Source organism: Bufo gargarizans, chromosome 4 (assembly GCF_014858855.1).
Source record: "Bufo gargarizans isolate SCDJY-AF-19 chromosome 4, ASM1485885v1, whole genome shotgun sequence".
NCBI lineage: Eukaryota > Metazoa > Chordata > Amphibia > Anura > Bufonidae > Bufo > Bufo gargarizans.
Window position 1 is genome coordinate 437,748,936 of NC_058083.1, and position 25,266 is coordinate 437,774,201.

Below are 25,266 nucleotides of genomic sequence, written 5' to 3' on the forward strand. Positions count from 1 at the left end.
TTTGGCTCCAGGAGAAGTATATAGTGGGCTCAGCAAGCATGTTGGTACTTGCATCCCTGGATCTGATGGAAGCTGTTATGTCACCGGACGGGGTTAAAAGCAGAGTGTGCCTGGCATGCATGCTGTACCTGCGCTCCCTGGACTTTGTGTGGCTGTCATGGCCCATAACAGGTAGGAACTATTGTTAGGGACCACTCATAGAGGCGACCTTGACGTGGTGAGTGGCTTATTACGCTTTGGCCAAAATGTACACCAATGCCTTATTCAACATCCAGCATAAAGGCAGGGCAGAGTGCTGGTTGCAGAGTGCGATTGCATTTGTGTTTTTAAGGATTTATCTTTGTCTCATTTTTTTTACGTCACAGAAACCTGACATTTTAACAGGGGTGTGTAGACTTTTTATATCCACTGTTTAATAAGCTGTGTGAGGGCTCATTTTATGCAGGGAAATCAGAACTTTTTATTGATGCCATTTTGGGATGTGTATGACTTTTTGATCGCTTTGTATTCAATTTTTTTTGTGGGAAAACTATTTTTATATTTTAATAGGAAGGGCGTTTTCTCACGCGGTGATGTCCATGATGTTCTTTTTATATTGTTTATATATTTTTATTTTGGGGAAAGGGGTGATTTAAATTTTTATATATTTAAAAAATATATATTTTTAAAAACTTTTTTTTTTTTTTTTACACTTTTTAACCACCTCAGCTCCCCTAGCTTAAACCCCCTTAATGACCAGACCACTTTTTACAATTCTGCACTACACTACTTTCACGGTTTATTGCTCGGTCATATAACTTACCACCCAAATGAATTTTACCTCCTTTTCTTCTCACTAATAGAGCTTTCATTTGGTGGTATTTCATTGCTGCTGACATTTTAACTTTTTTTTATATTAATCGAAATTTACAGAAATTGTTGCAAAAAAAGTCATTTTTCACTATCGGTTGTAAAAATGTTCAATTAAAACTACATTTCTATGTAAATTTTTTTCTAAATTTATTGTTCTACGTGTCTTTGATAAAAAAATTCAATAAGTGTATATTTATTGGTTTGGGTAAAAGTTATAGCGTTTACAAACTATGGTGCAAAAATGTGAATTTCCGCATTTTGAAGCAGCTCTGACTTTCTGAGAACCTGTCATGCTTCCTGAGGTTCTACAATGCCCAGACAGTAGAAACACCCCACAAATGACCCCATTTGAGAAAGTAGACACCCTAAGGTATTCGCTGATGGTCATAGTGAGTTCATGGAAGTTTTTATTTTTTGTCACAAGTTAGCGGAAAATTATAATTTTTTTTTTTTTTTACAAAGTCTCATATTCCACTAACTTGTGACAAAAACATTTTTTTTTACATGAACTAACCATACCCCTCACGGAATACCTTGGGGTCTTCTTTCCAAAATGGGGTCACATGTGGGGTATTTATACTGCCCTGGCATTTTAGGGGCCCTAAAGCGTGAGAAGTAGTTTGGAATCCAAATTCGTAAAAATGCCCTGTGAAATCCTGAAAGTACTCATTGGAAATTGGGCCCCTTTGCGCATCTTGGCTGCAAAGGAGTGTCACACATGTGGTATCGCCGTACTCAAAAGAAGTAGGGCAATGTGTTTTGGGGTGTCTTTTTACATATACCCATGCTGGGTGAGAGAAATATCTCTCTAAAAGACAACTTTCCCCATTTTTTTTATACAAAGTTGTCATTTGACACATTTGGATTCCGTGAGGGGTATGGTGAATTCATGTGAGATTAAATTTTAGTCACAAGTTAGTGGAATATGAGACTTTGTAAGAAAAAAATAAATAAAAATAAAAAAAAAAAATTTCCGCTAACTTGTGCCAAAAAAAATAAATCTTCTATGAACTCGCCATGCCCCTCAAAAGTGATCTTTTTATAGCGCCGCAGCAATTTAACGTTTTTTTTGCAGTGATCAGAAAAAAAAATTATGTCACTGTGGTGGGGCGGACTGAACGCAAGTGTGCGCACAAGATCAGGCCTGATCGGGTGAACACTGCGTTTTTTGTAGAGCCTATAGAACATGTCCTATTCTTGTTCGCAACTGCGGACAAGAAAAGGCATTTTCTATATAGTTCTGGCAATGTGCGGATCCGCAAAATGCGGAAAGCACATTGCCGGTGTCCGTGTTTTGCAGATATGTGGTGTCCGTGTTTTGTGGACCCGCAAAACACATACGGACGTCTGAATGGAGCCTTACAGGGGGGTGATCAATGACAGGGGGGTGATCAAGGAGTCTATATGGGGTGATCACCCCCCTGTCATTGATCACCCCCCTGTAAGGCTCCATTCAGACGTCCGTATGTGTTTTGCGGATCCATGGAGTGTGTGCGCACGTTCACAGGAAATCTCGCCTCTCGCGAGATCACGCGCCGGTGCGTGAAGGAGCCTAAACCGCCCGCCTTCGGACCGCAATCCTGCGTTAGGCGGTCCAGAGGCGATTAATAAATCCCATGATTGCCTAATAACATGCAATCATTAGACTGCTTTTCTCATGGACTCCAATCCATCAGCATAGGAGTCTAACAGAATTTTACTGCTTTCTTATTGGGAGCGCTCCCGGCTGTTGACCTCACACATGAAGTGGTCAGCTGTGGCGCCCTCTGCGCTTGCAAATCTTTAAAGTCCTGACCTCCAACGTATATATGCATACGACGGTCGGGAATGGGTTAATTAACATAGGTACAGGATTTAATGGTGTTGTGAGGGATTGCACCTTCATTTTGTATCCTGGGTTCCATTTTACTTTGCTGGTTTATTTTAGGTCAGAATTGAGAATTGCTGAGCCGTGTGTATTTGAGACAAAGTTAATTGCTTATTAGTTCTCAAGTATGTGTACTTTTCAAGGCTAAGATAAGTTTTTTTGTAATCAAATATGCTTGACTTGCAAGCATCAAAAATAAGTTAGTATGAATCATGTGATGCTTACGTAAAATGACGATATCTGTGTTTGGCTTGAGTTCTAGAAAAAGGGTATAAATATTTAGTATCCGCCCAATAAAGATGAGCGAGACATTATTCTGATACAACCTTGAGCCTGTGTCATTTATCTCTCCCGAGTATACTCGTACTTTTATCTGATTTGGACCCTAGCAGATCATAGAAGTAGGGGCTTTGCCCTAACAATTCCAGTTATGTATGGAGCGAAATTCTCTGCAATCAGCAGAAAGCAAGCGATCAAAGTATAGTGTCAGATTTAGTTTATTGGTGAGATGACAGGTCCTCTTTAAGTGGCACTGGGCACTGTTACAACTGCAACTTCTGCCAATCCAGTTGTCACACCAGTGATCACACATACCCCCTCCCACACCGTGTACTAGCCCTGAAAAGTAGAGAAACTTCCTAGCTAAAGGGCTCATGCACACGACCGTATGTATTTTGCGGTCCACAAAAAACAGATCCGTAAAATAAAAAAACTGAACAGACACGGAAAGAAAATACGTTGGTGTGCATAAACCCTAAAGGACTATTCCCATCTGGGACATTTATGATATGTCAATGAGATGGCAATATGATATGTCACAAATATCTGAAAGATACAGGTCATACCTCCTATCTCAAGCATGGGGCTCAGAACTGGACACGCCCTCTCTGTTCACTGCTACAGGATTTCCAGAAACAGTCGATTGAGCCTACTCAGCTATTTTTGGAGGGGCCCATAGTAGTGAATGGAGAGCAAGCCACACAAACAAGGCCATCCCTCCCTTCACTACTATAGGACTTCCATAGCAGTGACTGGAAGGTGGCCGCACATGTATGGCTTGTTCTCTGTTCACTTCAGAGGTGGAACCTTCAGCTATCTGACATTTATGGAATAAATTGAAATGATATATTGAATATACGCCTATAAATACAATAGAGCAAATAACATGGGGATAGGCGCTAAAACAAAATAATAATGTCTTTATTAATTGTCTGATTAAGAAATAAGGGGTATCAACCGTCAGTATAATGTGCAAAACTGACTTTAACAATTGTGAAAACACTGATATATACCAAATAGCACCACCATCTGGATTGCCAGTGTAGTCTCACAAGCTACTAGCATAAGGGGCTCATTCCACCACAGGGTTCAAGATGTGTATCCCAGGGTGAAAGGTATCGAGGGGATGTATTGGTATGGGAATTTCACCAAACACCACTCCAAAACAGTGAGAGCCAGCGCGCAGACTCTCACTGCACTAATAATCACAGGTGCTGGACTATGGCAGAGCAATAGCAATCACTCCAGGTGGATTAAAGGAGCAATAGTTGCCCTGACATGTCCCTTATTGGCAACAGCTCAACGCGTTTCCATGCATTGGGGATGCATTTCATCAGGAGCTGTGTGCACCAGGTTAATACTAGAGCCCAAAGCCTCAGTGTTATTTTACTAACCGAGGTAATGGACAAACAAACAGTGATAGAGATCCCTGCCTAGCGCCGTTTTCCTCTAGTGTGAGGAACGGAGCTTTACAAACAGTCACTATCCTGCCTGAGCTAGCAACCTCTAGGCTGAGGTGCTGCGTGCTAGTGTGCATGTAATTCGGCACTGTGATGGCCTGAGTTTTTGTGACAGTTCATTTTCCTTATGTGAATAAAGTGAAGAAAAAATATTTAATAGCTTTACTTTCTCCTCATTGCTCTCTACAACTCCTCCCTCATTACTCTGTAAGGAATGAACACTTTTAGGTTTAAACTTTTTACCATTTAGATAATTGCAACTGGCCAAATTCTTTAACTACATTGTGAAAACATATTTGTTGATGCAGTAAGGGTACGACCACCTGGTGTGGTCTTGTTGCACATGGGTCCCAGAAGGCTCTAATTGAACTAATGAGACCGCACTATTTGGTAGGTCTATATTGTTAATGGCCGGGTGGCCCCTTCAATACCACGTGAAAATTGACTATACAGACTGTGAGGCAGTGGCAGGCCTCATGGCTGTTAGGGGAGGTGTATGTCAGGATTTTCCATATCTTCCCCATCAGTTGCCAGGCCTGAGGCAATACCTGGTGCCACAATCACCTGAGATTAAAAGAAACCTCAGATTGAGAGAGGATGGAGAGTGGGATCCTGGGAAGTGGGATCCTGGAGAGTGTGGAACCAGAGTCTGGCAGAGCTCACTGTGTTGGGATCTGGGAGCCTGGTGTCTGGATGAAGGCTTGCTACCTGTTTGACGTGAAAACAGGTTGGTGCTGCTGTCAGCAAGAACTCTTTGAGGCAGAATTGCTGCATGGTGTGAATTACCACTAATACCGCAAGGTGACTTTTTGTTTGAATATGACTGTTCATTTTGTCACTTGCCTAAAGTGTCAATAAAACACTGAACTGTTTTGATCCAAAGAACTTGTTGTTGCCTCTATACTGCGTCCGCTAATCCTGTCTACCAGAGTCCCCACAAGACCCACGGAGAAGTTTGGTCTCATTAGATTTATTAGGGCCTGTTACAGCCCGTAGAGCTGCGTGGTATTTAAATGCAGCGCAGCTGCATTGCAAGCATCACATGACCGTGCCATGTGGTCATACCCTAACTGAGTCATTGAATAGATTACATTCCAGCTTACCATATGATCCCACTGCACGACCGGACAAGTCCTTGGTGCAAACACAGAAAAGAAGTTCCAGCATCCAGGGTTGTATATGTTGCCGTTATCTTTATTAGTCTTTGGTTAAAATACAGCTATACAGACATCAACTCTCTCCACCGCCCGGTTAACAAGTTTCGAACTTACCAGTTCTTACTCATAACCTAACTGCATCACAACTGAATCACAACTACTCTGTGTGGCAGCATCTTAACTTGAAAATGCAAAAGAAAATACAGAAATGATTTACAGCTGAAGGCAACATTATTGTACAAAATAGATTTGTCATCCAGGGATGTTCGCCTCTTTCTTTGGACTATATTTGGCTTCTTGTTCTGATACAAGCACTATTGACCTCAATCATCTTGGCATTGCTATAGCATTAGGATGGTTGTACAGTGCTTTACATTCTAATTTATCATCTCTCGTTCACTTAGCCAAAACAAACAAGCTCTTGACTGTATCTGACAAGATGAAACAAGCCTTCACCGAGACTGCCTTCACTATCATGTTGCTACATTCAGAATTCACCAATTTAAAATTGACCAGTTACATGGAATGGTGCATCCAATTCGTTGGTCACCAATATTTTCTAACATACAAATGCAGCGATTCTCATCATGATCCTTAATTAGCTAAGTAAACAATGGTAAGAAACTTTTAATTGACTTTTTTGCAAGGTGATATCACCCTCAAGTTTAGAACTGCTCAATCTGTATAAATCCTAATAGGGCATAAGATAGCTCACTCTTCTGTCATCTTGGAGCACTATAATACAGTTTCCAGACATGATCCAGATGGTCCAGCATGTATTGACAATAGCTCATTTTAAGGAAGAGTTGTCCTCAATTTTCAGACCCGATGTATATTTAAAAGGGTTTTCCAGCCTAATAATATAAATGACCTATCCTCGGGATAGGCTATCTACATGAGATCATGCACCAATCAGCTGCGGCGAATAGTAGCTGAACTCCAGCATCGCAACTACACTATGGGCTTCTGGTCTTGGCTTAATCCACTATTTATTTTCTGGTGAAAGCGGTTGGTAAAAACAGCTGATCAATAGGGGTGCTGGGTTTCGAACTGCCACTGACCTAATATTGATGACCTATCCTGAGGATAGCCCATCAGTATCACCAGGCTGGAAAACTATGCCAGAGACTACAGGAAACATCAGGAAGCCACATTCTCGGTATGTCTAAAAGTGAATGACCATAAAATCTGACTAGATTATCTACCATTGACCAGAGTGCTTTAAAATATTAACTAATTGACGAAGGCACGCCGAAACGCGCGTTGGGGTAGCGCCATCCTGGTTGGTCCACTCCCTGTCTGATATTGGTGAGTCTCACTTGCTATTTGTCCTGCTTGGCTGGATGCATATGTCTATGCCCGTGTTGGGCCTTGCAGTTATTTTGTGACTCACCCCTTTGTATCTAGTATACACTGTGTATCTGCGGGTAATTTATTTTTCCTTTACCATATTCTTATTCCGCTTACTCCATATTATCACTCACGACCGGAGTGTCCCTCCCAGGGTGGCGCCGTTCTCTTTCTTCCCTCCTCCCTTTTTGTTCCTTGTCTTACTGCATCTCTTGTATATAATTTTGATGTTTTTGCTATGCCATAATAAAAAAATGATAACATTCATTATCTGGCACTCCAGGCTCCATTTTCCTCTTTTCTGACATTGTGCTCGGGAGCTTGTGCCGAGTTATCTATCAGGGGTGTCACTGTGGGTGCATTGGGTGGGTACGGGACCTCCCCTCCCCCCCCTCTTTCTTCCTGACACCCCCGTGGGTCGTTCCCCCTTTTTCTGATTAATAATATAAATGACCTATCCTCGGGATAGGCTATCTACATGAGATCATGCACCAATCAGCTGCGGCGAATAGTAGCTGAACTCCAGCAACGCAACTACACTATGGGCTTCTGGTCTTGGCTTCATCCACTATTTATTTTCTGGTGAAAGCGGTTGGTAAAAACAGCTGATCAATAGGGGTGCTGGGTTTCGAACTGCCACTGACCTAATATTGATGACCTATCCTGAGGATAGCCCATCAGTATCACCAGGCTGGAAAACTATGCCAGAGACTACAGGAAACATCAGGAAGCCACATTATCGGTAGTGAATGACCATAAAATCTGACTAGATTATCTACCATTGACCAGAGTGTTTTAAAATATTAACTAATTGATATATACATATATATATATATATATATATATATATATATATATACATATGGTCTGCTAAGCTGGAAAGTGTAGTAATTAAAACTGTAATTATTACAGGGGTTCTCCAGTTTGGACAATACCTGCTTATTGGAAATGTCCCTTCACAATAAGCAGATCACAATGGTTTCTTCCACTGGGACTCCCAGTGAGTGATCAACTGTGTAAGTAATGTGCTGAAGTACTTCCACAGGGGAAATGAATCATTACACACTTCCCAGTCCCTTTAACGAGTCAATGAAGAACAGGACAGGTGCTTCAGAGGGAGAAATGCTCTTTTACAATTTCTCCTGGGACTCCCTTCTATAGACTCAGAATTCCTTAATAGGCAGTTGCATATCTACCATGGAGGTAGACCACATGGCTGCATCTCCTGTTCCCAATATAGATTCACTGCATTTTCACCAGAAATCTGTGTTCCTTATTGCCTGGGATTATTTCACATATACTGAGAAACTGGGTGAGTCTGGGGGACATACTAAGTTCTGTGTACACTCCTGCTAACAGGTATATAAAAAATGGATTTTCCTAATTAGGGTACTTTCACATTAGCGGCAGGACGCATCCGACAGGCTGTTCACCCTGTCGGATCCGTTGTGCCGCTATTTCACTGTGCTGCCGGACCGCCGCTCCGTCCCCATTGACTATAATGGGGACGGGGCGGAGCTCCGGCGCAGCACGGCAGTTCGCGATGAGAGGCCGTCGGACTAAAAAGTCGGACATGCAGTACTTTTAGTCCCGCGGCCTTTCGCCGTGCACTGCCGTGCTGCACGGGAGCTTCGCCTCCGCCCCCATTATAGTCAATGGGGACAGAGCGGCGCTCCGGCAGCACGGCAAAATAGCGGCAGGACGGATCCGACAGGGTGAACAGCCTGTCGGATCCATCCTGTCGCTAGTGTGAAAGTAGCCTAAGACAACCACTTTACTATGTAATAATATATAAGAATTGAAATGTCATTTATACTGCAACACAACAATAAACCTACTCACATCAACATATGTTCTCAGATGTATCTTTAAAAGTTTACACCATTTCACACATGGAATGTTTTCTGAGATTTGACATAAGGAAGCACTTAATAAAGAAAAACATGAAAATGTGCTGCTGTTTGGTGGCAACATAATTAGGCTGGCCAATAATTGTAATTGCTGCTTGTCATGCTCATTTTTCTATCTATGTAACACCAAGGAGCGGAGTTAACACAACCACAGAGAAACTCCTATAAACACATTCCCATTGTGTGAATAATAAGACAATTAATACACTGTGGGCTCATCAGTCATCACACTTACAAAAGTAGGAGAAAACTTTTGGCAAACTACTGTCCTATGTAAATATCTATATTGTGTGTCAAGATAATAATATTCAAATGGAAATTCCTCTGTGAATTGATATCCCCGGGTAACTGAAGATGTCCTGAAATGTGTGCTGCTGTTATAAAATGTGATTTAGTAATCAATAGCATAGAAATATGGCAATTTGTCTCCTATATCCACTAGAAATTTGTCAAAAGTAATATAAATATTAGCTGATGTGTTACATTACGTTCATTAACATTTCAGGAAATTACTTGTATGACCCATATAATTCCCCAACAAAGCCTTGTATAAAGTAAGGTTATACATTTATCTTCAAATGACATGCTTATGTTTTTATGTTTACTGCATATTTTTGGCTTGTGCATATCTTTATACAGATCTCACAAGGTCCTATAGGAAAACTTAATATGCAAATACCATACTCTAGTGGGTGTGGCATGGTCGGCCATTCATTAGCATTTTCCTTGTAGCATAAAGTGAGCTTAAATAACAGCTGATTACTAGACGTTAGAGAAGCTGGACCAGTGCAGATCTGGATTCTTTAAAATAATTACTATTTGGTAATTATCTGCAGCAGAGTACTAGTATGTTTTATAGTAATATCGTTTTATTTGCTAATAACTGGCTTGAAGAGAACATGTTGTCATGAAATGCAGTGCAATCTACAGGCAGCATGTTATAGAGCAGGAAGAGCTGAGCAGAATAATATATAGTTTTGTTGGAAATTATTTAGTATAACTTGTAATTAATACATTTATGTCTGTGCTATTTCTGATTTCACTGTTCATGGGGGAGATGTTATCAATAACTGACAGCTATCTCTGTATTCACACTTACACAGAGAAAATCTGTCAATCCCTGATAACACCTCCCCTGTGTACAGCTATGAGTGACTGAGAGGTATCTCTGTATACACACTTACACAGAGAAAATCTGTCAATCACTGATAACACCTCCCCTGTGTACAGCTATCAGTGACTGACAGCTATCTCTGTATACACAATAACACAGGGAATACTATCAATCACTGATAACACCTCCCCTGTGTACAGCTATCAGTGACTGACAGCTATCTCTATATACACACTTACACAGAGAAAATCTGTCAATCACTGATAACACCTACCCTGTGTACAGCTATCAGTGACTGACAGCTATCTTTGTATACACAATTACACAGGGAATACTATCAATCACTGATAACACCTCTCTCCCTTGTGCACAACTGAAGTCAGAAAAAGCAGAGGCTTAAACCTTTTTGCAGTCAACTCCTTTACTTTCAGAACAATTTTTTAACCACATTTGCCGGTCAGCTATGCTGTTTCAAACATCATAGCCCAAGCACTTATTTTTGAAAGATGACATTTAAGCATGTTGTCTTGGACATTTACCTACCTGCCTTTTTTAGTTAAAAAAAAACTGGCTCAGGGGTCTTAAACCTGGCTGGATATATGGGCCGTACACAGATAAATTTCCACTTAATGGGCCACACTCATTTGAAGTAAGATATAATTATAGTTGTACAGTGAGGAAGTGCAGTTGCAGTTCTCGCAGCCAAAACAGGATCCTCACTCTTCTGTGTTACATGTGTGGAATATCCACATATATCACATGTACAGCAGTCACCATCCCTGAGCTTCACCTCAGCCAGTCATGCCTGGAATGACGCCAAGAGCTCCCCTAGTGGTGAGGACAGTGGGATCTGAGAGATATCACAATTTTTTTGTGGCATTCTAACCAGTTTTCAAAAATAAATTTAGCATGGCTGGACAACCCCTTCTTAATACGGTCTGTATTAAGAAGGGGTTGTCCAGCCATGTTAAATTTATTTTTGAAAACTGGTTAGAATGCCACAAAAAAATAGACCACAAAAGACCACTAAATTAATACAAACTCTGAAACCAGAACCCACAATTTATACAGACCAGACCGCAGAATGATTACAGATCCTTAAATGAGTACAGACCTCCAGACCAGACCCCAAAATTATTGAAGACTGCAGAACAGCCCCCAAATTCATAGAGCCTACATTATACCCCAAATCAGCCCCCAGTTCATACAGACCCCAGATCAGCTCACAAATTCACACACAACTTAGATCAGCCCCCAAAAGCATCCAGACCCCAGATTAAACCCCAAATCAACCTGCAAATTCATACATACCCCAGATCAGACCCCAAATTTATGCAGACCTCATCAGACCCCAAATGTATACAGACTTCAGATCAGACCCCAAATTTACAGAGACACAAGATCAGATGCCAATTGTACACAGACCCCAGATCAAACTTCACATTTATACAGACCCAAATCAGACTGCTGTAGTCCCTACCTCACCCCTCTGTCCCCTAAATGAAGACGTCAGAGCAGATAAAAAAAATTACTCACCTCTCTTCTTCCCCTTCAGACATCGCCATCACTCTAGCTCTTCAGCACAGCACTGCATCCTGACATTGCACAGTGTCAGGTCATAGTGCACCTCTATGTGCTCTAAGTCTTCTAGCTGTATACTGTGAGGACCTGGTGCAGGGCCGGTGCTGGGTGAAGAGGACCAGGAAGCAATGATTCTTTTGGGGGAGTTTACCAACAAATCTTATTGATAGTAGAAGCAAGCAGCGCTCTGTTGATGTCATTGCACTGCTTGACTGTTCTGGCACTCTCCCGATGCAGCTACTAACTGTTTCTATCATTAGTGTCTCCAGCTAGAGATTCCTAAAGAGTCTTCACAACTGGCCATGGTAAGTGTGGTTGCCCTAGGATGACCAGGAGCAGTTCAATTGATTTTTATGGAGCAGCAGAGAGGTGGCCAGGGTGGGAGATGCCAAACATGGGTGAATATATGTGCTTCCATTGTTCCAGCCACTACAGCTGAGATCAAGGAATGGAAGACACTGTGCAATCGCGGCCGCCGCTAAAATATCACTGCAGTGGCTGTAACCCCTGGCAACAAGCGATAAACAAAGGGACTAGAATTAGGAATAGGGAGAGAAAACGGCCATAGCGAAAGTAATATGCATATGGTATGTTTATTATTAAGCTAAAAGGAACAAAATGAATGTAGCTTTGTAAGATGGGACAACTTCTTTAAGTAATAAACTGTCACAATTTTAAGCTCTGAGCTGAATGAGCACAACTGAAGTAAGATAGGAAAACATTTTACATTGTCATACTAATGCTAAATTAATTGTAGAAATGGTAGCTATAGCAATCTAGAACATTCTAGTTGTCCATGTTCTAGTACAGGTTAGGCTATGTGAACACTGCAGCAGTATTCTTTCTGTTAAAGACAAAACAGAATCTGATGGACCTTTTTCTTACTCGATGGGGCTTAGGCAAGGTTCTTAAAGATACCAGCCCTGTATGGAGACTCACTGGAAGCTCTCCACAGTAAAGTTGGATTTGACTTACAGGGAACCAGATCCACGAGGTGGCGCTAGAGAGATGATTCTCTTTCCTTGGGAGATACCTCTTTGCACTTAGTCAATGGGGTTAGTCATGGGCTTTTGGTATCTGTTGAATGACTGCTCCAGCACTGCATCTTTGCACTTGGAAAATGCTTGTCTTGCTTACTTGCTTTCAGCTGAGTGTCTTTTCATCAGTTTATATTTTCACACCTCAATGTGTGGGCGTATGCGTGTTGTATGCATGTGGCCTATATCTACTGTAACTTATTACACACAATAAAACGTTTGGCAGCATTATAACTTTTATAAACCTGTTGCCACACAACGCTTATCACAGCAAGATGAAGGTGTCAGCTACCATACCATAACCAGCATTCTCGTCATAGTGATTGCTATGGCACGGTCAACACTGATAATGGTTGAGATAAAAGAGCACAGATAAATAGGCATCTCTGGTGATGTCATCAGTACTATATCAGCAGAAATTCACCAATATCTGTCACAGTGGGTGAAGGATAAATATGCAATTTTATACAAATTGCCCAAAGGTCAAAACAACCCTATGCCCTAATCAACGATTTCCCTTTTAAAACTACATTCTTTATTCAATAATCTAAAATGGAGGAAAAAACCCCTGTTTTGGCAGTTACATACTCCCTGCCCAGGGCTGTCTGGTTATAGATATACTATGAGGTGGATTGGCCATATACCCCACCAGGAAACTTTCCAGTTAACTGATGAGCAGGGAGCTCAATGGTTTCCTGCCTCGCCGTTCTCCCTCACATACCTCAGGATTCATATAAGATCTCTCTCTATACATACAGTATATATATATATATATATATATATATATATGTCAGTACATTATAGTTAAAAAATAAACTATTGGAATGAAACAATTATTAAAATAAAGAAACACAATGGTGGAAACGCTTTTTTCCCCGCATTTTTGACCAAGTAATTTTTTTAAATTGAAATGCTAAGATAAAGGCCCCATACAGTTGTATCAACTGAAAGATAAGAGTGGAGACGAATTGGTTAGGATTTGGTTCAGGTTCAATTTGGTTGAATTGGTTGACGGCTTTGGGTTGGGTCCAAATCGTTTTTTACCCGAATCTAACGTGCCACTCTGCGATCTCCTAGGACTCATAGTTTTTCTCTGACTTTTTCAATGTATTTTTATTATATTCTCTCTTCTCTCGCCAATTAAAAATCACCAAAAACTTCAAATTGGAATAAAACTCAAATTTTTACAAAAATCTGTCTGAATTATATTCATTTAGAATCAATTATCTCATCTGTATAGAAGAGTAATAAAACCCCCAAAACAAAGTCACAACATTCTTCAGTCCAAAAGGAGTTAATGGCAGGAAACAAAAAAAAAAAAAGAGAGGAAAATTTGAGGTCCTCTCTGAGCAGCTCCACCACTATGTGTTACAGCAGTCATCATGTTCATTAGTTTGTTTAACCAAATACCATACCGTCAACACCCCCATCCGGCTACGTGGAGGTTCCGTGGGAAAAATGATTGCATGCACAGGTAGAAAATAACAGAAGATAACTCCCTGTCTGGCTGCGGCTGCATTATTCTATTTCCACACCTAACCATCTCTGTATTTTCAGATGTCTAATGAAGATAGTGTCATATCTGCATGCTGCCATACATTAATATGCCGTGAGACCCATCTCCACAGGTCATCGTGAATCATCTTCATTGTGCCTTTTCTGTCATTTATGCAACATGTTTATTTTACCTTCTCTCTTAAATGCCATATTTATTACTGCACTTAGACACAGAAATACATAGGAAAAAAAAAGGAATTTCATTTTGTAGGTCTGACAGGTTCTTCACATCTGCAAATGAAATCAGATGAAAAAATTCTAATAATGTAGTTTGTTGACAGAGAAATAATAAATAAGGGAATAATTCTGGACATCACTCAACAGCCAAAGACGGGAACATCTGACAAGTTCATCTTTATAGAAGATATATCCGTGGCGTATTAAAGATCTGTGTAATTCTTTTTAATGAAGGATGATGCATTATATACTAATATATTTCCATTGCACATTGTTATTGTAATTTTTGTATGAATAACGTCCATTCTTTTAGCACTATATTTTCTTTCTATTTGTAGTTTTGAGCTTAGGATTTGACTCATTGATATTATAGACTTATTAATAAATATGATTGGTTTTAGGATTATTCCATCATTATATTTGTTATATATTTGCAGCTTAGGATATATAACTCACAACAATGACTTAATGCTTCATGGTCGCTGAAATATAGCAATTTGTTATTCAGACCTTTATTTACAAGATTAGAACGACATATTACAACTTCAGACTACTGAGTTTAAAGAGACAGTGTAATATAAGAAAAGATATACATCAAGCATGTATTGCTGATTAAATGATGTGGTCTATGCAGTATTCCTGGGAGTGACTATCAGGTCCTATTACAAGGTGCACACAGATAGTTCTAAATCCTTGCTTCTCCAGATCTTAAACTCTTTTCCAGTCATTCACAAAGCGTAGAGGTGGAAAATCTCTTATAGTTCAGGTTCTGTATTGTTAGAGCACCTGTGCACACAGAAGCTAAAGAGATGGAACTCAGAGTGTGTCTTGATTTCAATGCCTGTTTCTATCTATATCAACCAGTCTATCTATGGATCTATCTATTATCTATCTACAGTGGCATGCAAAAGTTTGTGCACCTCTGTTAAAATTACTGTTAATGCGAACAGATGAGCAAGTTGAAGATGAAATGATCCCCAAAAGGCATAAAGTTAAAGATGACACTGTCCCTTTGTATTTTAAGCAGAAACAATTTTTTTATTTTCAGTTTTAACATTTTCAAAATAACAAAAAAGGAAAAGCACCCAAAGCAAAAGGTTGGGCACCCTGCATGGTTTGTGCCTAGTAACAACCTGGCAGGTATCAGAGCTGTTAAACACTTTTTGTAGCCAGCCAAAAGTCTTTTAATTCTTATTTGAGGGATTTTCATCCATTTTTCTTTGGCTTCCAGTTCAGTGAGATTCCTGGGCCATCTTGCGTGTACTGTTCTTTTGAGGTCTATCCAAAGATTTTCAATGATGTTCAGATCAGGGGACTGTGAGGTTAAAACCTTCAGTTTGCATCATTTGAGGTAGTCTATTGTGGATTTTGAGGTCTGCTTATGATTATCATCCAATTGTAGAAGCCATCCTCTACAGCTTTTTTACAGTTCCAACACATGTGCAACACATCCCTAAAGCACAATTGATCCATCCCCATACCTAATGGTCGGAGAGGTGTTGTTTTCATGAAATTCTGTGCCGTTTTTCCACCAAACATACCTTTGCTCATTATAAATAAAAAAATAATGGCTGCACACACATATTAGCAGTAAAGCTGAGAAATGGGGATCATTCTAAATTCAAGTGGTACTATACCTACTATTGGAATCAATGGATGCTCTTAGCCCACATTTTGATCAAACTTGTGTCGGGCCCATCCACCACGCGTCAAGGTGGCTTCCGCGGACGGGTCCCTATCACTAATATACCGCCTCTCTTGGACTTATTCAAGTCCACATTATCAGGGCAGTGAAGGAACCAGCTTCATTTGTACTTTACTCAGAAGCTCCAGGCAGATGGGCGTGTGCTCAGTCTAAAAGAGGCGCCACCCTCAGATAAATATTACAAGACAGTTTAGACTGGCATATTCTTATTCATAATCATAGTCATGGGTGCACATCCATAAGGCAAACATAATAAATAAAAAAATAATGTCTGCACACACACATTAGCAGTAAAGCTGAGAAATGGGGATCATTCTAAATTCAAGTGGTACTATAGCTACTATTGAAATCAATGGAAGCTCTTAGCGCACGTTTTGATCAAACTTGTGTGGGGCCTATCCACCACGCGTCAAGGTGGATTCCGCGGATGGGTCCCTATCACTAATATTCCGCCTCTAAACTTTCTTGTAATACCTTTGCTCATTGTTGGCAAAATGTATTATTTTAACCTCACAGGTCCACAGGACTTGTTTCCAAAATGCATCAGGCTTGTTTAGATGTTCTTTTGCAAACTTTTGATGCTTAATTTTGTGGTGAGGATGCAGAAGAGGTTTTCTTCTGATGACCTTTCCATGAAGGCCATATTTGTCCAGATTTTGCAGAATAGTAGACACAACTCCAGAGACTGCTAACTCTTCCTGAAGGTCTTTTGGTCTTCCAGACCTTCTCTTGACCTCCACTATTCCTGTTAACTGCCATTTTTTAATTAGATTTTGGACTGAGTAAATGGCAACCTGAAAACACTTTGTTATCTTCTTATAACTTTCTCCTGCTTTGTGGGCCTCCGCAATTTTCATTTTCAGAGTAATAGACAGCTGCTTAGAAGAACTTATGGCTGTTTTTTTTTGGGACTAGGTAAAAAGAGTCTGGTTATTTATAAAGCTTTGAAATTTGCATCAGCTGGCCTTTTCTAATGATGATTGTGAACAAGCCTTAACATTAACAGGCTATTTAAGGTATGAGACCTTGGTCAAAGTTATCTGAGCGCTCACATCTCACTTTTGCAAGGTACTCCTTTCCTTTTTTCACTCAAAAAAAAAATAATAAAAAAATAAATAAATAACACACTGATATTGCTTAAAATGTTTAAAAGTGTGTTTTATCTTAAAATGTATGCCTTTTGAAGATCATTTCATCTTCAACTTGCTTAAAGGAGTTATCCGATTTCTGAAACACCCTCCATGTGCCGGGCCCCTCATAGGTAATATACTTACCCCACTCCCGGTGCCGCTCCTGGTCCCCGCACTGCCACTGCTACTTCTCCCTGCACACGGATTAAAACATCCGATGTCCGGGGGGCGCAGCCAATGGCAGGTGGGGACAGGGACCAGCCTCCCTAGCATCGCAGGTGACGCTAGGGAGGCTCATTCCCATACCCGCCTGCCATTGCCTGCTCCTCCTGACACCGGATGTTTTCATCTGTGTGCAGGGAGAAGCAGCAGTAGTGGTGCCGGGACCAGGAGCGGCGCCGGGAGCGGGGTAAGTATATTACCTGTGAGGGGCCCGGCACATAGGGGGGATGTTTCAGAAATCGGATAACCCCTTTAACTGTTCACAGTGCCGTTTATCTCTATCCTATCTAATATATATATATATATATATATATGTATATATATCTTTACACGCTACATTTTTCTCAATTTCTGACTGATCAGCAACATGTAAAGAGGTATCTCCCAGAGATAGAGAACCATCTCACTACTCTGCCTGACTGATCAGTTAGGTATTTTGTTATCACATGGATACATCTCACCTCATTGTCTTCCCTTGATTGATTAATTGAATACCAGAAGCATGATATCATTGTGATGATTATCTACATGATATATACCGTCAGCCTTTGATTGCTGTACGTCTTATTGTGCGTTGGCTTATGTGGCTATAAAGTAGATAAGTCCCGACCAAGTACAAAGTAAGTATGAAGGTATATGTTAAGCTTTCATATTACGGACAATTAACTTTCAGCAGACAGGATTTAAAAAGGATCAAACAGCATTTTATGATTCTGGCTTGTCTTGCTCCGAGTAGAATCATCATCACAAAAAAGAAGGAAATGAACAACCAGTGGCGCTATACAGATACATTTTATTAAGTAGCTTGGTGTCTATACTAATTAATTATATGCAATTACAAAAGTATTCAGATTCAGGTGCTAGTTTGAAAAATGTAGAATATGTTTTGTGACAAAACCCTTTAATGGAGTTCTAGACAGAGTTAATACAAGGCACTTACTCGTATTGTGATTGTCCATATTGCCTCCATTGCTGGCTTGATTCATTTTCCATCACATTATACACTTCTCACATCCACTAGTTCTGACCACCCCACAATCCAGCAGCAGTAGCCATGCTTGCACACTATAGGGACTGGCCTATGCGCACAAGTGTGACAACCCCTTTAAGTGGTTAATTTTTTAAAGTTAAAAAAAACTGTCCAAAAATGCCTTCTTCTCTGTCTTCTACACTACAAAAAGACAGCTGTCATTTTGAGTGATTCATGCAGACCGAATCGAAATTTTTTTGGATTTGCTGAAATCAGAATTTTGGGGAAATTCTTAACTAATTTGACTTGTGCCAAATCAATTTACTAATCTCTGATTGGTATTATACCATTACTCTTAATCTATGTTTTCCAAACTAAACATCTTTCTGAAGACCACCCATTCCATGTGTTACTTTGGTTAAACAGTCACCAGCAATCACTCTCTTAAATTCCAAACTAAGGCCCCATGCACGCCGTGCGCTCCCTGCTGCCGCCGCAATACAGTAATACACTGGTATGATCTATACCAGTGTATTACTGTTCTGTGCCGGCAACAGGGAGCGCACGGCGTCATAGCAACCAGTGACGCGGTGCGCTCCTGCTCTCAGGAGGGATCCAGGCCGCGGTTCCACTGCCCGCACACGGCTGTGAAACACGGCCGTGTGCATGGGGCCTAAGGCTTTGCTTCCCTACCCTATTTTTTCCTCAAAGTGTCTGCTAAATAAAAAATGTGTCACATATTTGAGACATGCTCATATATTGCTAGCGTTTAAATAATTTATATATCTATTGGTTTGTGCCTGATTTTGGGGATTTTTGTCTAGTTGTGATAGAGTGCTGGCAAATATATAAATAGTGTACTTTCTGTTCTGTCATTTTGTTTGCAACACTCACGTTTTTTTCACCTGTGACAGCCTCATGGTGCACTGCCAAATACATAATCAGTGTAGCTTTCTTTTGCTCTGTTGGTAGCCTTCCAGGTTTTCAGGTATATTAAACAAATAGACCCTCTTCATGTTTGCTAGACATTCCTAGACCCCACCCAGTTGAAATACCATAATCATAAAAAGACAAAATAGATTTTTATTATTTGCCTTTCAACTATTGAGTTCTCAAGGCAAATATCTCCAGGACACAGGATTAGCCAAAATGCCAAAAGTTTTGCCAAAGATGTCAAAATGCTCTGGATCTGACGGAGAAGAAAGCGTCAGTGAACAATTGCAAATGTCATATATTAGAATGCTACTTTGTCAATCATTACTGCATTTGTTGGCTTAATCTGCATCATGATTATGCCCTGTAGAATGCTTTTATTTATGTTTTTATTTTAAAATTTCAAAACGTTAATGCGTATATTTAAACAGAAAAACAAGTAGAAAAGGGGGGCTGAAGCTACATGTCCATATTCTGTTTTTTATATTAACAGTAATGTTTAGGTTCCTACATACAAGCTCCAAAGATGAGGTTTGTAGAGAAGCTGTGTCCATAATTTGAATTATTAAAGAGGAATTAAATCTTTATAACAGTTTTTAATATGATGTCCCTAATGTCCTAGTAAATATGTGCTACGGCCCGTACTCACAGCGTTGCTGCTACCCATTCATAAATTTCACACTCCCGTACCCAGTGTACGAAGAACTGAGTTTTAAGCGTGCAGTGAATGGTGCGCTTTAGGGAAGTAAAAGTATAAGAAAAAACTAAATTTATTAATAAAGTACATTAGAAATAGTTTTATTAGGGCATTAGGGACATCATATTAAAAATTGTTATAAAGGTTTAATTACTCTTTAAGTAACAGTTATACGCCATATAAAGTCCTGTATTTTAAGCATCCATAATGCGCAGTTGGCATCCGTTTTTAGCCATTTTCATCTGAGATCTGTTTTTCCATCCTTTTTTATAGTGGTATTATTGAGGTACTGCACAGAGGTATTATTCAGTCTCTGCATGGTGATGTTATTTAGGGACTGTGTGGGGCTATTATTCAGTCATTGTATGAAAATATTATTTGGTCAGTGTAAGGCAGCATTATTTGGTTGCTCAGTGGCAGCATTATATGTGGACAGGTGGTACTTCACATACTAAATTTTGTAAATTTTTTGGCAAATTGCAAGATTGCTTTTCATATCTATATTTTTTTTAACTGTTGTTTGACTTTTTTTAAATCCTGTCCTATGTCATGGACACATAGTGACCTACGGATATAGACAGGGAATATTTCCGCAAGAGAAACAGAATTTTAGGGAGTAAAATTTTCAAAAATGAAACTTTACTGTTACAGCTTTCCATAAAAGTCAATGGAGCCTGAAATTATGAATGTGTATATTTATCAGTTTAAAATAAATAACAATAGTTACATATTCCTACCAGACGGAAACATTAGTAGCACATAACTAATATCGGAATTTGCTGAAATAAGAATTGGTACAAAATTTATTGTAATGAAGGTATCACTGTGAAGCACATTTTAACTTATTTGCTTATCTTTAACTTTGTTATTCAATATATTTTATTAATTTCAGTACTATCAAATTTTCATGTATACTTTATTTTACTCACTTATATAGCGCGGACATATTCCGCAGCGCTTTACAGACATAATCATCACTCATTGTCCCTTAGTGGAGCTCACAATCTAAGTTCCCTATAAGTATGTCTTTGGAATGTGTACCCGGAGGAAACCCACAAAAATATGAGGAGAACATACAAACTATCTCGCCCTCTCTATGTATACAGTATATATATATATATATATATATATATTAGGCTTTCCTTTTTCTTTTAAGCTAAGAATATGTTCACATTGAACAGGACTTCTATCTCATATCACATGTAGCAGTCTTGACTGAATACGGACCGACCCCGTTATTAGTGATAGGAGTCCATAGGTCTACACTTGTTCTAAAGTAAGAGAACTTTAAAAGGGCCTGAGTGCTTCATGCATTTAAAACTCATGTGAAACAAGAACTACTGGTCATGCAGCAGTTACTGAAAAAACTTAGGGGCACATTTATTAAGATCAGCGTTTTAGATGCCGGTCTTAATAAGTCCCTGCGCTGGCAGTGGATCCACCGGAGTTAAGTAGAGGCAACGGCCTCTACATAAATTCGGTGTATCTACTGCCGATTCTAAATGTAAGTCAGCTTCCTTGCTGTCTTACATTTAGACCATTTTCTACGACTAAATCAGACGTAAATTTTTTTTAGACCTGGCCTGAGCAGAGAAGAAGTCAGAGAATGGCATATAACTGTTCATAAATGAGGGCAGCTTTGACAGTACTATTTTCTTTGCTTTTGTCAATTCTAAGAAAATAATTTGTGAATATAGTGTGTTACAAGCAATTATTAATAAAGCAGAAAAACATTTTATCAAAGAAAAAAATGAACAAGTCACAGGGGGACTCTGAACCCACAACCCATTGTGAAGATATGCGTATTGTGTGGCCTGTAATTGTACCCTGTAATTTGTCTATGGGGCAATTTTCATGGGTTTATTGTCTGGAGATAGTTAGTTTATACAGTGTCTGGACTAATTGTCTCCAGGCAAACAAAGGGAGAAACCAAACTGTAACGCATGTACTATTGGTTGTTTCTTGCCTCCCCCGGGGAAGCTTCCCCCCCCTTTTCAGGGGGTACAGTATAAATACAAGTTCGGGTCAATAAAAACAGAGTCTTCTTACACCCTTCATCACGTTTCGTCTGTTGTTTGGGTACCTGTGATGTGTGTGGGAGTGATACCGCTGACATTGCTGGCGGTTACACTTTGGGAATCTACTGAACCAGCACCGAACGGAGGGCTATACTCACTGCGTGCTTCTCCGTTCGGGTAAACCAGACGAACCAGACGCTACTACTAACGGGGTTCGTTACAATTGGTGGCAAGCAGAGGGATGTCGTATCCCGAAGGGACGTCCCGGACAGGAGAATAAGTGAATGTCTCAGCAGTACGAGCTACTAAAGAGAACCACATTAAAAGACTTGCTGGAAGCTCGAGGGATTGCGGCAAGTAACAAGTCGAAAGCTGCACTAATTGCCGAACTGACGCAGAGTGACGGAGCCAGCAATATGGAGAGAGGGAATACGGAACCAGATGAGCTGGAAAAGAAACTGCAGAGGTTTATTCGGCTTCTAGGACCAAATCCCTCAGAAGGGGCTGTGGTACAGGTGATTCAGAACCGGGTCAATGCAAGGGGACTCGCTACATTCCCCTGGATTTACAAATGGATATCCTAAAAAGGTAAATCATGCTGCTTTTAAAAATGTTGATGACAGCAGAGCAGATATTGACAGCTTTTTAAAAGACTTTGAACGCCAATACATGTTAGAGGGACTGGAGGAAGAAAGATGGGTCGCAGTACTCAGCAGCAAGTTAACTGGGCGGGCGGCAGAGGCTTATAGAGCAGTACCGGACAAGGACATTCGGAATTATCAAAAGATAAAGGAGGTACTGCTGTCTCGATTTTCCATCACCCTAGAGGCGTATCGCCTGAAATTCAGAGAATTAAAAAAGACTGGGAAAGACTCTTTCACCGAATGGGCATGCAGGTTAAAGAGGGCAGCACACAACTGGCTGCAGGGATCCCAAGCTTCAACGTTGGAGGATGCTTTGCAGCTCCTCACGTTGGAACAATTCTATGATGATCTGGAGAAGGATCTCAGACATTGGGTGAGAGATAAAAAAAAAAAAACAGTAGAAGAAGCAGCAAAATTGGCGGATGAGTATCAGGACACCAGACAGTCGGAAGTCAAAGAGGTACGAGCCAGTTCCAAACCGTTTGTCCCTTATTCCCTAATACAAAAGCCCGTACCCTACCAAGCAACTACAAACCCCAGGCATCAACCCAAAGTGTGTTTTCTGTGCAACCAACCTGGGCACATTAAGCCCCATTGTCCACTCAGAAACAGAGGGGGCTCACCAGCTGCACATCCTTACAAGTCCACCGCTCACTGTTACCAGCAGGAGCCTAATGTCCACCCTGCATCCAGTGAAGAACAGTGGAACATTTTGTACGAGGCCAATACGGCATAGGCGGAAACTGACAACCGGAATCACTGACAGTGGGTTACCGTAGATGTGGAGGAGGCCGAATCTCTACGAGACACTGGGGCCACAATTACCCTTATTCAGCCGCACCAAATTCGACCGTCTGCTCGCACCAACCGCACTGTGGCAGTTCGAGTAGCAGGGGGAGCTATCCACAAGCTTCCTACAGCGAGGGTGCTTTTGAATTGGGGCACCGGCAGTAAACAGATGGATGTGGGCATTATGCAAACTTTGCCGGCCGAAGTATTGTTGGGGAATGATGTGGGTTGCCTTACATCCCATTTGGCTGGCCAATCTCCAATGGAAGGGTTACCCTTTACTACCAGGGCTCAAGCACGGAGGAGAGAACCTGCACACCCGGAGGAACCTCAGGTAGGACAATCATCCCTATTGCCCCCCTAGACCCCTACTCCCTTTTGGGATACCCCAGCAGGGTTTGAGCAGGCTCAGAAGGGGGATTTCACCTTACCAGGTTACAGGAGGGAGGCAGAGAAACCCATGGAAGAGCAGGGGGAAGAACGGTTTAGTTGGGAAAAGGGGCTGTTGTATGGGATAACGGGGGAGTCGGGAAGGGAGATACCCAAGTAGTTAAACGGCAACTAGTAGTACCCCGGAAGTTTAGAGCAGAACTGCTAAAGCTTAGCCACGATATTACGTTGGCTGGGCATTTAGGAGTGACCAAAACAAAGGATTGGTTAACGCAGACCTTCTTTTGGCCCAAATTTTCTCAAGACATTAAACTATACTGTAGGACATGTGAGATATGTCAGCGGACAGGTAGGAGGGGGGATCGCCAGAGGGCTAAACTTCACCCCCTCCCTATTTTTGAAGAACCCTTTAGCAGGGTAGCCATTGATTTAGTAGGGCCGCTCCGCAAATCGGACATATCTGGAAAGAGCTACATCCTCACGGTGGTAGATTTTGCTACTCGGTATCTGGAGGCTGTGGCTCTGTCCAATATAGAGGCTGAAACCGTGGCACAAACCCTAGTAAGGCTCTTCACCCGAGTAGGATTCCCGAGGGAAATTCTATTGGACAGAGGGACGCAATTCACGTCCCATCTGACCCAAAAATTATGGAAAAGTTGTGGCGTGAAACTCCTGTTCAGTACATCCTATCACCCTCAGACAAATGGACTCTGTGAACGGTTAAATGGCACTCTGAAACAGATGCTACGAACCTTCACAGTGTCTAATCCTCACTGGGAAAGATTCCTACCTCACCTCCTGTTTGCTTACCGGGAAGTGCCCCAGGCATCCACAGGATTCTCCCCCTTCGAACTTTACGGAAGAAGAGTCCGAGGACCCCTGGATCTCATACGGGAGCACTGGGAGGGCAATACAGGGGAGGAGGGGGTATCGATCGTCCACTATGTGCTGGAGTTTCGGGACCGGCTGTGGGCGCTCACCGAATCTGTTCGGAAACACCTGCAGATGGCTCAGACACGCCAAAAGAGATGGTACGATAGGGGTGCCAGAGATAGGGTCTTTGACATAGGTCAGCAAGTCTGGGCTCTGAAGCCGGTTAAGCAGGACAAATTACAGGCATCTTGGCAAGGCCCTTTTAAGGTAGTAGAGAAGCTAAGCGACACTACGTACATAGTGTGCAAGAGTTCAGATGAGAGGTTCAGACGTGCCTTTCATGTGAACATGTTAAAACCCTATTACAAATGGTCAGAGGATATAGCGGCGGTGTGCGCGCCGGCAGGGGAAGATAGTGAAAACCTACCCCTGCCAGATTTACTCACCACTGACCCTATCTCTATAGATCAAGTGCAAATAGGCGAGGGGTTAAACCCTGAGGAGAAACAGACAGCCTCTCAATTACTACAGGGATACAAGGAGATGTTTTCTGC